Here is a 16,640-nt window from a genome sequence, read left to right on the forward strand (position 1 = left end):
CAGAGTATATACTCCTTAGTTTTCAGTAAGTGCTCTGCTAGAAAGAAGTTTGTTCAAGTTCATGACAGATCCCTAGATGATGTGCTCTTTTCCCATCATTTTTTTCTCTCCTTAATGGTGTTAAGCAATGTTACTTATTTGGCAAATTAAAAATACAACTCTGCTTTTATTGCTGTTTTAGTTTCAATGTTGGCTTGGTTCCTGAGAAATTCAGACCTTTTGGGACCTTGAGCTTGGCAGACTAAACTTTTCTAACAAGGTTATAAATGAAGCCTAGAAGGCTTGTTCCCTTGTGTTGCTGCTTCACTTCCCTAGTGTTGTGCCATAGAGCTGAGCAAAAGGGGATCCAAAACCACATAACATCCCCATCCCTTGTAACTTTAAGAATGTGTGAGCTCAAAAGGTTAGTGACATGTTTTAACACCAGGTGATTGTTCTCATCAAGAACTGTACTAGTCTGTTCGTCTTACGGTGTACATATCATACACTTGAATTTTTCTTCCTATGAGCCAGATGCTGAGTAGTGGTTATTTTTTAATCAGGTGAAGATTACCAGTATGTGGAACATACTTCATTTGAGCTACATTGCTCAAAAAAGCAAAGCAGCAAATGTTTATCAACAACTTAAACTAAAATAAACTTCTGAAAATGGAATCTTAATGTGAAAGATTGATATGTGATTATATCAGATTTATGTTAGTCTTGCACAGTAGAAGTTATAAGTAGTCATAACTTCTTCCTGCTAGGTTTCACAAGCATTTACAGGTAGCAGAGTATCTATATTTGAGGCTTAAGTGACATCAATAGAGACTTGATATTTACTTTCCTTAGTTTTGAGCATTCTACCTCTTGTTCTTATTATATATGTTTTTATGTCTGTGTGACATAGAAAGAAGCTCTTCATCTACCCTCACAATACACTCATTAGTTCTTATACTATTATCATGTGCTCATATGTTCATCTTGTTTTTACAGCAAACACTTCACTTGATTGCCTTTCCAGGTCCCTTAGAAATCATAAGCAGATTGCTGTGCAATGAGGAGTCTTAGAGATTATCACTCTGAAAGCAGTCATGACCCAAACTTTATAGTGGCAATTAAGTATCTGGATGGTCTCAGTTCTTTTGACATGCCACCTGTTACTGATGTGTGTAAAGGAAACATCCTTCAGCTAAACTTGAGGGCTTTTTCCCTTCTTGAACTGTATTGCATCTTCCCTCGTTCCAGCTTTGATAGTATTCTCTACATCTCCGCTCTGTTCTGAATATAATGTTGGCTGTTGTCTTTGACCTGGGGTCACCCCATCTTTCCTGAAGACAGGTTTCTTTTGGGTTGTATGGATTCTCAACAAAGTGTTGTAATCAGTTGTAATTGAAGACTGATTTCTGTTGTTGTGGGGTTTTTTGTTGTTGTTCTATTTGATAGAGTTCGTTTGATAGCTACCCACCTTGAAATCAAAATGCGTTTGCTTGCTTGCAGCCTTTGAACAGACTATATAGTTCCAATATCATATGTGCTGACAAAAAAACAGAAACTGATTTAATTGTGAGGAAGCATATGTGAAGAGGGAGCATTACCCCAAATCTGCTACTCTTTGCATTGAATTAGTGGTTTGCAGCCTTTTGGAGAAGTCCACAAGTGGTGTGGAGGAAAGCAAATCTATTGTCAGTTGGCTTAAACTGGCTAAGCAGGGGCTTCAATTCCATTAAAACTCTTGTTGGAGATCCCTCAAACTGGAATGAAGGTTGAAAACAATAAACAACTGATAACTTTATCTAAGTGAAAATACAAGCACTTCACTACTTTTTTGCTGGTACAGTTACTGGTGGTGTGTCAATTTAATCAGCGAGGTGTGTTTCATTCATGTTAGAATTTCATATGTGGCAAAATAACTTGTATATTAAATTTTGAAAATTCAACCTTCCTTATTAAGACCCTGTGTGATCTACCTTATCCACCTCAGAATCCTGAGCCCTCTCCTCCTCCTGATCTGCCACTTCGACTCATGAAATGATGAGTCTGTTAAAGTGACAGAAAATTGTTTCTAAAAGGAGAAACAAGAATATCGAAAGCACGTTGATAACATGAGACTTGTCAGGCTGGTCGGCAGGTTTGGTTCCAGAAAGGATCTTGCTGTTGCAGTTCTGACTAAGTAGGTGGGCCTGCATTTTTGCTACTCTATGCATGAAGTTGCCTTTTTAGGAACCAAATGGAAAAATAAAAGCCTTTAGATCTTGAAAATAGAGGCTGAGTAAAGCCATGGTAGTGACTGTTGGGAAACTTAAGCTGAAATCACTTCCTCATTTCTCTGACAGTATTTATCATCACAGGATTTAGAGTCCGGAGGACAGAATTGCTACAGCTTTCCTGTGAGTAATACCTATTCGTGTGCTGCATTACCAGCTCTCATGGCCCTGTCATAAGGGACACCTGTATTTGTTTAGATGTTTTAGGTGATTCTTTCTTCAATTAATGGTGAAGATCTTTGTCTGGTAAGGGTCTCTTGTATGGTTCCAATTTAGAAATAAAGACCAAGTATATTGTTTTAAAGGTCATCATTTCTAAAACAGCCTTAACTTTTTGATGTTAGACTTGCATCTCAGTGTGCACATATACACATATTCAGTCTGTGTAATACAGAAAGGCCATGTTGCGGCTGGTCCAACGCTAAATAAAGGGTTGATACCAGCAGCTCACTTTTGCTATTAGTGGACTCCTGTAGGTGACACCAACAGCAGCCTTGTAGAGTCCTGAACAGTGATATTTAAGAAGCAGCTTGTCAGTACTTGTGTGATTTTCACCAGATGCATGTGACACTAAATATGGTGTCAAAGAAATCAATGAAAACTTTAATTTTTAAATCCTTGAAAAAATCTAACATGAATAAGGATTTCATTTTCTTCAATGGGTATTGTTCCTGCTCAAGAATTTATGGACACAAAATAAAAATATTAGATTTAAGGTTGTGCCTACAATTCCGTTCTGTTGTTTCATCATTATATTGAAAATATGAATTAAGAAGCTTGCCATTCAGCTTTTTCAATGAGATTTTTTTTAATGCTGATTTTTTTTTTTTAATAGGCCATACTTTCTCACAGATTATTTGTTTTTTAATATGGGATTTTAAGAACTTCACTTAAGAATGGAAGTTCTTAAAGTGGGTCATACAGAATTGTCATACTTCTTAGAATGGCTCTTCTAAAATTATTTTTAACATGTGCTGTAATGTTTTAAAACTTAACCAAGTTATTGACTTTTTTCTCTGTAATATGCCCCCACTGATCTCTGTTTAATATTGTTTCTGATTATTATCACTGTTTGCATTCCTTTTTAGTTAAAATAAATGGTGCGTATATTTATTTTTTTTGGAAAAATTACTTAATAGGGCTCAGCAGGTAAAGTCTGAATTGCTAATAAAAATGAGACTTTGGGGGGCAAGCCTTGCCTGAGGTTGGATTTGTACTGATTCCATGCATTTCTTCTGTCTATACCATCTCCTTCAGTGCTGCTTCTGGAACAACATGACCCCTTTAATGAAGTTTCCTTTTGTGACTAACTGAATTTCCATGTACGTGCTTTACTTGCTAGTACGTTTTGCGATGGCATTTCTCCTTTGTTCTACAGTACTTAAAAGCATTTTACTTATCAGAGCTGGAGATAAATAAAGCATCCTGTTTACTAATTGGATAAATTTTCATCAGCCACCATTCTGAAGGTATTGGAATTGCTATATTAAGACACAGTGTTGCTTTATAATTTGTAAATTATGAAATGAGACAGAAAATTTACCATGGAGGGTAAAGGCACATACCGGAAATACTTGGCTTTTGTAAGATAGCCAAATGCTGACTGGCTTACAAGAATGGAGGAAAAAAGTAAAAAGAATGCTTAAAAAAAAAAAATTCAAGTTTTTTTTTTTTTTTAAGTTCCTTCATGAAAGTAGTTTGCAGATAGCTTTGTTTGTATTTTCTAGGTCTCTTAAAGGAATAAATCAGTTTCTATGGTATAAAAAGCTATTTCTCCCATCTCCTCATTCTCTGAGTGGTAGTCATTTGTTACTGATATTTGTGGGTTCAGTTTAGCTGCTGTTTGTGAGCAGTCTTTGAGCTGGGAAAAAAGTCAGTTGGGATATCAATTACATAAATTACTGCCCTTAGGGAACATGCTGTATGTAGGCATGGTTGTCCTACAAATCCAGTCTAGCCAATAGTAGAAGGACTGATGGCCAGTGGTGCTTTAACATTGTAGTGGTATAGCTGTCGTTCGGTATACATACATTTTTCTGTTTGTATGTCTTGCCCAATATTCAATGATAATAAAGAACTCTACGGTACTACCATGCAAGCATCATGCTTTTTAATTTTTGAAATTCTGTTAAAGAATTCAGGAATTTAAAGTGACTTTATATTCAAGGTCAAATAACTTATCCTCTTATCCTCTTTTCTCTTGTGACACAAATTCTGCTAGCTCAGCAATAAGCAGTGTTTTCTTTATGATATGTTCAGTAATTTTGTTTCAGAAGGATTAATTTATTTTCTTTCCTAAGGTAAATAGCACCTAAATGATTGGAGTAATTATTGAGCTAAATACTTCTCAATTGTAATATTTTTTGCAAATACAGTGAATGTTCATATGCTACTTGTGCATTTTTTAAATGCAAACAGTTTTATTTTTATGCACAAAATTATTCTGTGGCTAATACAGGGCTCTTCTAACGCACTACAAAATGGTTGATTCTGGCTATTAAGAATCATTGTCTTGCTTCTCAGTTTACTTGTAAAAGCGCTACATGAATGTGTCAACAAGTGTTAAGTCATTGAAATAAAGCATATGATCCAGAATAACTATATTTAAGAAAAGAGATAACAAGGATAAGCATCTTAATTATTTTGCATCTTTTTAGTACAGAAAAGAAAAAAAAGTTTTAATTTATTTTTGTGATCCAGAGACTTCAGTAGAAGCATGCGCATGCTCTAGGAGCATTCAAACTAAATAAGAAATCTCTGCTGTGAACTTTTGTTTCAAAAAGCAGTAACTCTGGAGGCCAGTGAAAGTCTTGTCTTTGCTGTTTTGCACAAGGGATAGTACTGCAGCTTTGTCAAGTGTTTGGGCTAAGAGACTATATACAGAGATGTTCCATTATTCAGGTCAATAAGCTATTAGTCCCAGCACTGACAAAGTATCTATTCAGAGTTTGATCTGTCTCTTATGTTTTTCAGGGATATCCATATGTTTGAGTTCTGCTTTATGAACAAGGGAAGAAGACTAACAACTTGCCTGAACGGGTGGTAAGCGTTGTCAAAACATAATTTTTTTTCTCATTACATATAACTTTTTTAATTGCTTACATGTTTTCATGTCTATGAAATCTAGAAAGCAAAATGGTTACTATTTTACTCCTTACCCTTCTCTGTCATTCTTTAGCCAACAATAAAGTGATGAAAGACTAAATTCATTTTCTAGTAATAGTCTTTAGTGGCCTTTTTCTCAGACAATAGGACCATTGAACTGAATATAGTTAAGATATGCAAGAGTTTGAATTAGTCTACTTGGAATAGCAAAATACTATATGAAAACAAATGCCCATATCATCAAAATGTGTAATGGCTAACTGCATATAATATAACTGTCATAATAAAGTATCTAAAACTTCATAAATGGATGTTTTCAAAATGTGCTGTTCTGCTGCTGTCCTGCTTTTAGATAAGAGGTGAACTGGCTCCCCACCGCCTAATGCTTGCTCTCAGCCACTCAGTTCTGTGCTCAGTTGGGCCATCAGCCTTCTTTTGAGGTTGTTCTCTGATGACCTGCCTGCACAGAAGGAGGGATGCTAGCCATGACTACAAGGGTGTTCCTACCTGGACAGACAGAGGTTTGCTAGTTCTGGAGTCAAAGTATTGGCTACTTATTAGAGCTCTGAACGAGTGTGATTCAGCTAGGGATCTAGGCGTTGTGATTGTCCGTGGCACATGAATGTGCTGGATTTGTGAACAAAGGCGTAAACTCAGTGGTTATCTACTTGTGAGATAGGAGGTGTGGCTTTCTGCAGCACTTCATACTGCTGCTGCTTTATCTTTTCTAAGTGAAGGGCCCTTGTCATAACAGTACAGTCAGCGTAGTCAAAGACAAAGGAATTTATGAATTTGTATGAATTCTGATGACCTGGGGAGCCATTCCTGAGGTAACTAACCAGATGGAAGTTTCCTTACGCAAGGAAAAGCCATCTACATCAATGCCTTGAAATAAAGGAACATAGGTCAAAAGATTAGTCAAAAATGACTAAAGCCAGAAGACAGTTGTACTTTTAAAAAGAAAAAAGATTCTTTTAATATTCTCTTTCTAACTGTGTTTCAGAGAAATTACTGTTTTGGATGAAGGGGAGTGTACCCCTTGTACCACAGTACAAGGAAAACTGCTTCTTAATATCTAAACAATATATATGAGGTGGAAGAGTTCTTAGGAGAATTTTCACTCTAACAGTCATTCTCAGGTGAAATTTGTATTGTTTAGAACATAGGAAAATAACTGCAGGGGTGGATGGGAATAAAGTGACAGGAACTGAAAAGAGTTTTCTCTTACCCAACAGCCTCAATACATGTTCAAAATTAGGAAAAAGTAGCAGGCTCTATAGCCATTGGCAACCAAATTAGAGGCTGTGTGTGGATACACGAACACCCTATTATTATTCTGTGGCATATTTGTGAAGTAAGGGAGTCTACAACTTTGAAAATGCCCCTGCTTCTTCTGCACTGAAAGAAGAGTAGTAATTGTGGGATCATTACCAAAGTTATTTTTTATAGAGCTCATGACTAAGACTGATTTTTGTTGTTGTTTTCTGTTTGTTTGTTTGCTTCAGGAGTGAGATGCACTGTATACTTGCTTTAAAGAATATGTCACCTTTAATCAGAAGAGCCATATACTTTCAGAATGATGGTGCTCTCAATTTATTGCTTGTGAGCCCCTGGAGTATGCTGGTTAGTTTCTTTACAAGTGCAACTCATTGGCTCAGACTGCTCCCTTTTAAAATAATTTTAGGCTTATTTTGATTGGTTATTGGTTGGTTGCTCATAATGATAAAGTAGAATTGTATTTTCCTCAAACCATGGACATCTTAGTGGAAAATCTGAAAAGCTGGAGCCATTTGGACCTGCTCTTACTCCCACTGAGGTCACTAATAGAATTTCTGTGGCTTTCAGTGGGAGTAATGTCATATCATATAAATGTGAAGGCTTTTCCCCTTCTTTCAAAAACAACTATAATAGTCTACTATAGCTAGACCTACATGGAAACCTAAGTAACTATTGTAGTACTTCATTATGAAAGAAAATGTTTCCTGAGTAGGAGGAAGAAGTTTTAACAGCTTCTGTTATGCCAACATGTTGACTTTTCTTCCATACATACAACTTCAAAAATCATTGCCCTGTAAAGATTAGTTATCTAAAATTATTTTGCTTATAGATCAGTGTGTTTTATTATATTGCATGCAGAGGTTGGTCTGGACACAGCCAGCGCTGCCTTATCTCTGCGTTACGTTACCAAGTCAGATGACTTACTCTGTGTATTGTATGTCTGAGGATTTTACCACTACGTGATTATCTGGTTATGGTCATACAAGCCTCCCAGACTTGTTGATGAGATTTAATTTTGCCTTCATTATCATCCACACAACTAGTGCTTTTGGTGTTGTTGAGTAGTTTTTACAAAGGGATATCGAATGCTTAGGTTCAATATGTATGGATTTAGTTTCATATATTTGTGACAGTCTCATTTGGAATCAATTTAGAATTCTAAATAATAATGGTTACTTGTTTGAAAGCCTGGATAATTTGCCTCGGTGCTGCTTATGGCCTGGCACAGTTTACTGATGGTTAGGTGGTCTGGTCAGCTGAAGAGCTGAATGCCTGTTAACTCATATGAGGCAAACCAGTGTGCCTGTGTGGAAGGAATGACCGGATATTCAGGTGTGCCTCCTCCTGCAATTATGCATGGCTCAGCACATTAATACTGAAAACCAACATGTAACTTCTGATCCTTAACAAGATCAAAATGTGGGTTTTGCTACTGACTGACCAAAATAGAAACAAGGTTGAACTATGCAAGTAGGAGCCCATTGGGTTATTTCAGCACTCAGAAAGACAGAAGCCATACCTAGGTATAAAAGTTATTTTTCACACCTAATATTGAAACTGAACCAAGGTGACTTTCAATACTTTGAGTACTGTGTTCTTCCGTTTGCTGGTGTTTTATAGGAAGTAACTGTTGAGGATATAATTTTGTGTCTATCAAGATCATAGTGATCATAAGTTCATTACTCATTTTTAATGAAAGAATTACTGTTCTGCTATAAAATATCTGACAAGTTTATGAAGCAAAAGACAGCTCATAATATAAACATTACGGAGAATATTACCTTGTATGTCTGTCAATATCATTATGAGGCTGTCACTTCACTTAAGAAGTATTAATGATTAGGACTTAGCAGGTTTATATAGAAGGTTACGGGGGGGGGGGTTCTGCCATTTTGCAAATGGAATAAAAGAATTAACTAATCTGAAGTCTGTACTATATTCCAAACTACTTCTGTGAATGAAATCTGTTTCCTGACTGCCAAGCCTTTCTGCTCAATACAGTGCCACTTTCCTATCATTGATATGATAGGGATTATGAACCAGTCATTTTATTTACCATTTTTAATGTCTTTCTAGTATTCTAAATTGAAAAAACAAACAAAATCATTTTCAGTTCTCCAGCCTTATTTCTAGACCACTCTTCAAATTAATATTTTTAGCTTCCTAAATAAGAAATAGCTGTTGTATACTCAAAGCTCTATGAAACAACTAGCTAAAAGTTACAAGAAGATTTCTTTATGTACTTGGACAGGCTTATAAGGATGGAAACATACAATTTAACTTCTCTGTAAGATCTTTGCTGGCATATTCCCTGAAGCCATATTGAATTTCCTCATGTGGATCCAATTCGGAGATTGAAAGTTTAGCATTTAGTCTGTACTTCCATAGGAAGAGTCTTGGTAGGCCTTCTTAGTATTCATTCAGTGCTTCTGGAGATATCTCTGGCAATACTGGAGTAATACTGGCATGGTCTATTAAAACTACAGTGAATAAAACTTTAAGACCCAATCTCTTGATTTACATTTCTTACAGCAACATATAATAGAATCTGCAAGGCATAAATGTTGGATGAATTTGCTCCTTTTATTTAGTTCCATTAAAGCCCTTTCCAAGCAGATAAAGGAGACCTGCATGATGAAAAGAAGTAGACAATAAATATGAAGCATTATCTTAGAAATACCTCATTTGAAAAATACCTGTTCCTTATTACGTCCCTCTTACAGACATATCTTCTTCAATTAACTTTAAATGGCAAAAACTGATATGGATGTAATGTGAGTGCAGCCATTTTGCAACTGCTGCACCAATACATGGTGACTGTTTTTAATTGTTTCTTCTTTAAAGTCTTAAGTTTACATTATGAAAGCAGACAGGCAATTTTATTTGCCTTTGCTGCTTTCTTGATGTGTTGTAGTTCCAGTATTATCCTCCCATTGTAAATACTTTCAAAACATTCTTTGGGGCAAAAACTTTATAACATTTACTAAGTGTTAAACATTTAATAAACGTTGCTTTCCTCTGCCCCACCCCTGCCTTAAAGCTATTTATTGTGTCTAAATTGTCTTGAATGGGGACATTCACAGAACAGTGATTCAAAACTTACTTGCCACTTAGCAGTAGAAACCTGTTGATCATCAATAAGAATTCTGCTAGAGTTTTTTTCCTTGTGCAACTTAAATCATTTTCCTTTTAAAAAGCTGATAATTTTGCTTTATCAGAGTTTCATGTTCCTAACATTACTATATAGGTGTGTATATATAGGTATTTTAAGAGCATGTTTTAAACTTTAACTGTCAGCTTTGCCTTTTTGATTTCAAGCTGCATTTTCCCTCCATCTGGAGGTCATGCTGGAAGCACTGTGGAGGAGCTGCATTGTCCCATGAGGGCTCTGGCAGGGATTGTGTTTCCCTGAAGCAGTGCCTTCAGGAACAAAAGGGCAGTGAGCCCTGGTATGCCTGGGAAGCTAAGAGCATTGTTTGTTCCTCCTCTCCTCCCTGGCCAAAATTCCAGCAATTGTTGGAGCTTTAGCATCACTCACATCAATAGAAAGGGAAATTTTCTTTCTTGCAGCTGTTATGTACCATTGCAAAGATGGGCCTTACGCGTTCCTGTTTAGGGATGTGAGGGCATATTTATTCTGTTAGAATGATTGTTAGAATGTTCTTCCATTGAAGTTATCTTCAGCAGGTTCCTTCTCCTAATTAAATTGTAGCCCATTGTATGGTAGAGTCTTCTTACTTTCCTGAAGTGTTTCTCTCCTTAAGCTAACTGTAAAGGATCAGATTTGATAGCTACATCAATGAGCTGCAAGACAGAAGATTGAGCTCATAATACTGTAATGGATCAGCACTTCTGGTTTTGAGAATTTCTTCTCTGAGTGCTTGGCATTTGTGAAAATATTTGTTAATTTTTCTTTTCAAGTTTTACTATATACAAATATAGGATGTTATTTTGGCACAAAGATTTATTAGTTGAGAAAGATAAAGTTTTCGGCTTTCTCAGAGGACGTTTGGGCTTGATTTGGTGGTTGCATTTGGATCTCTGGGTGTTTATAGGACGGGGCACCACAAAGGCTAGATGCTTTCCAGCACGTGTTAATGCAGTAATGTATCTTTCAAGAAGTATGCTTTTTCACAAAGCTGATTTTGGAGATGGATGTTTGAAAACAGCTTTGTCACACATGCAGTCAAGGTCAGAGAGAGGAGAGAAAGCAAAGGCTTAAACATTTTGACTAAGATTTTGTGAAAAGAGCTTACTACGTGAGCGTTTACAAACTAATAAACTAGTCTTTTCATGCCTGTTGAACAGTAAAGATGACTCAGTGTTTCCTGTTCCATGAAATATGTTAACTCACTTTGCTGTTTGTTTGGGACTTAGGTGTTGAACTTGCATGGAATGTACTTGAGAAAACCCACTGACCATGGATTATGAATCAGAAGTGTGCAGATTGGCATCAGATGAAAGCCTCAAGTGTGCAATATGGAAAAACCTGCAAGTGAGATTGGGAGTTCAGTTCCTGTAGTTGGAAATACTCTTCTTGCTGATGTAATAGAGATCAGAGATGAATCCACCCTCTCTATTTACAGAGAGCTGGGTTTTTTGACATGACTGTGGTGCTTTGGAAAGGGTCTCTTACAACTGCAGTATTGACTTTATCATGCTTTGCTATAACCAGCTCTGAAGAATAGAGAATTGTTGGTTCCCTCTTATAGTGACTCAGTGGTATGTGGTGAGCACCATCTCATTCTTGTAGGTCCTGACTTATAGCGCCTATTGACTTCAAATAAACACTGACTGAAAAATACTTATTTTGCTGAGACTTGGATCTGATTAATACAGTCATAAATTGTTTCCATGTTTGAGTTCAAGCTTATTACATATATTTTTGGGAGACTGCTATGTGTGTTGGTAGCACTCAGTCATTTAATTAAAAAAAAAATCATCAGTTTTACTAATATTAGGGCCCCAGATCTGGAGGTATACAGCCTTATCATAAGCAGACTTTCTATAATAATCTCTGTTTGCCAGTGAGATTGTAGGATAAATACTGCTTTGTTGTTCATTTTGGAACTAAGAAAACTCCGCTGATTTATTGAATTTATTCCAGACTTAAGCCACTGTTAAGAGCATATTGCTGCTGTGTAAACACATTCTGCCAGCAGGTGGAAATATATATACAACTCATCCATTGACTTATTTCTGTCTTTGGCTGGCTGGTTTCTCTTCCTCCTAAGCACTGAAGTTATAGATTTGTGGAAATGCTACTTAAGATTCGCAGCATACTGGATCTAGCTGTGCAAAAATTTAGCAGTTCAGTGCCTTTTTTTTTTTTTTTTTTTTTTTTTTTTTTGAGGCCTAACTGCTCTTGGACCTGTCAGACACTCCATTTTTTTGCCGTAATGTTGTCAATGAGACTTTCTGATCCAGCCAAGTGTTAAGTAAAAAGCAAAACCAAAAATTGTTAAAATGGACTTGAGCAATACTTCCTACGAAATAAGAGGGTAAGAATGAGGTAATTAGTCATTAAGTGTAAGAGGCTGATACTTCCCTGTCCAAAATACTTACCAGCAGCAATGGCCCTCAGCTAAATGAAAGAAATAAAAGGCATGGAGAAGGGAATAGAGCTGTCTTGAACCAGAGGAGCAGGTTATCACTGGAGGAAGTGGGGTTTTTTTTGGTTTTTTTTTTTGTTTTTTTTTCCATTGGTCTGATGTTACTGAATTTGAACTGTATATTGAGGCAGATTAGGAAAGGAGTTTGCTTTGCAAAGGTCAGACTCGTAGCTGCATATACTCGTTCTTGTTCCCCCCCCCCCCCCCCCAAGTCAACACGGTTACCGTTTTAGGCCTTATCTATGAGTCAAAAGTGGATCCTGAACAAGCTAATGCTAAAACCTGAAGCTAATAAACTGTTCCTAGGTAATGCTGTGGTCTTGCAAAGCTCACCTCCATGGCGACATTTCAGCTTGGGGATGAAGCACCTTTTTCTAAGCAAAGATGACTATGATGAAGGGAAGGAAATATATACAAGTTTGTCTGTGTGGGAAAGCTACTATAAATTAAGCTAGAGTGTGAATGTGCATTTTTCCATTATTCCCTGTGCTTTCACATTCTTCTGAGAGATAAAGATAAGGACACTTTTGAAAATTGGGCCAGCTTATGCTTTTTTTGGTCATGTGTGAAACAAACTCACTGACTGCTCGATGTAGATGAGGCTATAGCTATTTGTGTAGTATTTTTATGACGAGGTGTAACAATTCATGTTATTTGTAGCAGTAATAGTGAAAAGTATTTAGAATAGCAAATTTTATTACATGTATTTTGAAACTCGCTTTTATGATCTCAGTCTCTTTCTGGGTGTTCAGGAACTTCTGGGCAGGAACAAGTTGTTGCTGTTTAACAAAGCTAGAATTCTTTTTGCTGTAATTTTCACCTCTTCCCATACCAACAATTTCTTAGTCTTCTGGGAGCTGTAGATTTTAATTCCTGAATTGCTCAGTTGGCTCAAATGAGCAGACTTACTGCTGCCTGGAAGCAGGGTTCTTATGTGGTGTATAGCAATGGACTGGATGATGTTTGACAAAAAGATCTTCCTTTTCAGTGGAGCTTTCATGTAAGTACATGCAGTCAAGACAGAGAAGAGGAAGTAAAAAGCACTTTACAGATGCTTCAGAGTGGTCTGTGTATCTGCAGGAACCTTTTAATCTTAGGAAATTGATGGCAAGAATGGCATTAAGCTCACTTGTCATTAATCCTTACTCTCTTCACTGAAATTTGACTCTATTAGCAGTAGTTTAGAAGAAATAAGGAGCTTTTACAAAGATCACTATAGGCAAAGCTATCTACTGTAACACAACTGCAAAACTTAACTTGTTTTGATCTATAGATTTTGAATTAACTGCTTTCAGTAAATGGGTGTTACTGTATGGATTCCTTTGCAAATAGCTTGAAGAAACACTTTCAGAAAATACATCGGCTAGAAATAGTTGTACGCAGTCTATCGTATAGAAACTGGGGAATCTAGACTTTCTGAAAGATAAGAATGTTGAATTGCAGTTAATATTGTATCTTCATTAGAATACTAATCGCATATAAGGATGGTCTTTCCTAATGAGGTTGTCGTTGATACAAATTTTCTCCAACTTTTTGGTGGTGAACTTCTTAACTATTTGATTTCAGTTTGGAATTCAGAACTAGTCATGCCGTTGTGGCAGGGTTGAACATATTTGTATTTTAGTTGAAAATAACTGATTATGGAAGCAGTGTTTACTTGTTAGAGTTCACATAAGATCAGAAACAGATCTTAGTTTTGCATTTGAGGTCAAGGTTTGCCTGCTACTTCCACTATGATAAAATTATTATATGGCAAATAGTTGCCACTCTTCATTGTGGTATGATGGAAGGTCAGGTTTTCAGGTCCAACAGAGCTGTGCAATAATTGGCTTGACAAGGTAATAGGTGAGATACCATAGATGTGGTTCTTCAGTGTTAAAAGCTGGGTGGGTCCCTGAGGAAGAGACAGGAGAAGCTCTCTTAGGGGCATTGATGCTTGGTGTTGAAATGAAGGCAAACTCTAGAAAGCAGTTTGGAAGGCTATCCATTGAAGTGTGTGTCTGGATGATGGTGGAAGCAGGGAATGGAAGCTTAAGTCTGGATTTATTCACAAAATGGCTAGAAAAGCTGTTTGTTTATTGTAAAACTTGTGCCATTCAGTTTGTACTGAAGCTATGTTGAAAAAGCTGAGTATAGAGGACACACTGGATTTTGAGGCTGACATACTGCATTTATTTAATGCCTTTAATCCCAGTGAATCCCTGTGAGTTCTCAGATTTTGGAGAGCTTGCTAATAGAGGTGTCACGTCAGCCGACCTTCAGGCTTAGCAAATTACCGACTGTTCTTAGAGGGGTGCATAATTTTTCAGGGATGGAAAGAGAGAGTTATGTACAAACAAGAAACCATAAGAAAAATGCCTTTACTTGCAGTGGAATTTGTCAAGCAGACTCGCATGTGCCGTGGAATTGTTAGCACTTGCAAATAGCTAACCTGCTTCCCTACAGCTCAGCTTAAATGTGAAAGCCCCTGCCTGCCTGCTTTCCTTAGAGCACTAGAGGAGAGGGGGTTACTGCGTAACCTGATGTGTTTGGTGTCTTATTAACACTGTGAGCTGATCACACCCTGCTTAACTTGTGAGAAGAGACTGCTCACAGCATAACGCTCTTCCTCCTTACCCTTCCCCCCGCTGCTTTGCTGCTTGGTAAATATTACAGCTATTTCTTTTGCCTGAAAGAAATACAGGATTATTCTCTCTGACCAAGAGACACAAAGGGCTTGTTTTCTAGCACATCACAATTTCTGGATAACAATTTGCACAAATTAAATTTTATATCTTGGCCCCAAATACAATCTTTTTATGATGTAAACATTTGCTAATTTCTGCATATAATGCATCTTCTTGTAACTTTGAGGAAGACGGCACTTGAAACCAGTAGCTATGGATTTTTATTATTATTTTCTTTTTAAGCAAGCTTTTTGGTATAATGAATTTGAAGTCGATCCTTAGTCAGAAGCAGCTGATAGAATGTGAACTAAATAATCATACTGCATTAAAGTCTATGAATACAATTGTAAGTTTTTTAATGTGATTTAGGTAAAACTGTAAAATACAGTAGTGATTATATTATCTTGGTCCAGTAAGTCAAGGTAATTGGAAGGAGGGCAGCGCAGGAGAGACTGATGTTTTGTTTTGTCATATTGTGACCGTGGGGTATTTCAGAACAGTCTGAGCTTGTTAAAAGGCAGATTTTGCTGGAAGGGAAAAATGCAGGATCGTGTTTGTCAATTTATAATAGGAGTGGAATTTCATTAGCACTACTATTCATTTGTGTTGTGGGAAAAAGAGTAAAATAGATTCTCATTGACTTAAAATGTCACTGTTAATTCTGGCTGCTGGAATTCTCTGCAGTTGGTTGGCTGGATACCAAGTGGAGGAAAGCAGGGCTATGGGTCAGCCCAGTCCTCCAGCTAGGGTTCTTGGGGTTTGTGTGGTTTTATATCTGTTTGTTTGTTCTAGTCATTTAATGCTGTGCTTCGTTTTTTTCCTTCCAATACCCAGGCTCTTGTTGCTTTCTGATAGTGCTTTTTTAAATTTTTGTAATGCAAACTGTCCTTTCAATTGCAAAAGCATAATTTGTGGTGCCTATACTCTTACACCTTCCTGTCCCCTTATCTCTTGCAGAATCCTTGACTCTGCTTCCCTCGGTCTAGCCAACATTATGTTCAACTGATTATTCTTGCCCAGCCACTGGCTAACCTTTCTTCAGTGTTTCTCTCAAACGTCTGTTTATTCTCTTCTTCAGAGATGTACAACAAATCCCACTTTTCCCAGTAATTGGGAATATGCCCACTTTTTCTTCACACTCATTCTGTCATCTGTTCCATCTTCTTCAGCCTTCTTCCTAGTCACAAATTTCGGTATACTCCTCATAGGGCATGGTTTGAAATTGAAGTCTATGTGCTGGGAGAAAGATTTCTGTGACTAGCTTTTTTGCTTTGGCTTAAACAGAAGAATTGCCATCTCAGCCAATTCCAAACACCCAGAATTATAAACTGGCTGTTAGATCCTAAGCTGTTTGGAATGAGGCTTCTTATCTCTTTTTGTAGAATTTCTTGTGGCAAATTATTCAAAAACTCTGTCCTGCCTGCTCCAAGAGGCAGCTTATATTTGTCGTGGATTTTTTTGCTAGCACGTATAAACAGCCTTTGAATTATGTCTGTCATGAAGTTTCATATGAGTGTACAGTGAAATAATTTTAAATCAAATCCAAAACACCGGTTGTTAATCTCGCACTCAGAAATATCACGTTAGCTGAGAATCACTTTGTCCACTTGTCTTTCTTCTCCCCCCCCCACCCAAAACTTGTGAAGATAAAGTATTATTCTCCTGCCAGCACTTTCAGCATGCTATATAATTTTCTGATTTTTGTTTGTTTGCTTATTTATTTATTTTTAAAG

The 16,640-nt window shown here is 36.9% G+C and overlaps 1 protein-coding gene across 2 annotated transcripts in view; it reads left to right on the forward strand.

Moving 5' to 3' along the window:
- Positions 1 to 16,640, forward strand: part of ARVCF (ARVCF delta catenin family member) — a 303,201-nt gene that overhangs the window by 19,209 nt on the left and 267,352 nt on the right. For both annotated transcript variants that reach the window (XM_064522119.1, XM_064522120.1), the window contains exon 2: positions 5,220 to 5,288. The gene's annotated coding sequence lies outside the window, so the exon portion shown is untranslated. The remainder of the gene's footprint in view (positions 1 to 5,219; positions 5,289 to 16,640) is intronic.

The sequence above is a fragment of the Dromaius novaehollandiae genome, chromosome 17, assembly GCF_036370855.1.
Source record: "Dromaius novaehollandiae isolate bDroNov1 chromosome 17, bDroNov1.hap1, whole genome shotgun sequence".
NCBI classification, from domain to species: Eukaryota; Metazoa; Chordata; class Aves; order Casuariiformes; family Dromaiidae; genus Dromaius; species Dromaius novaehollandiae.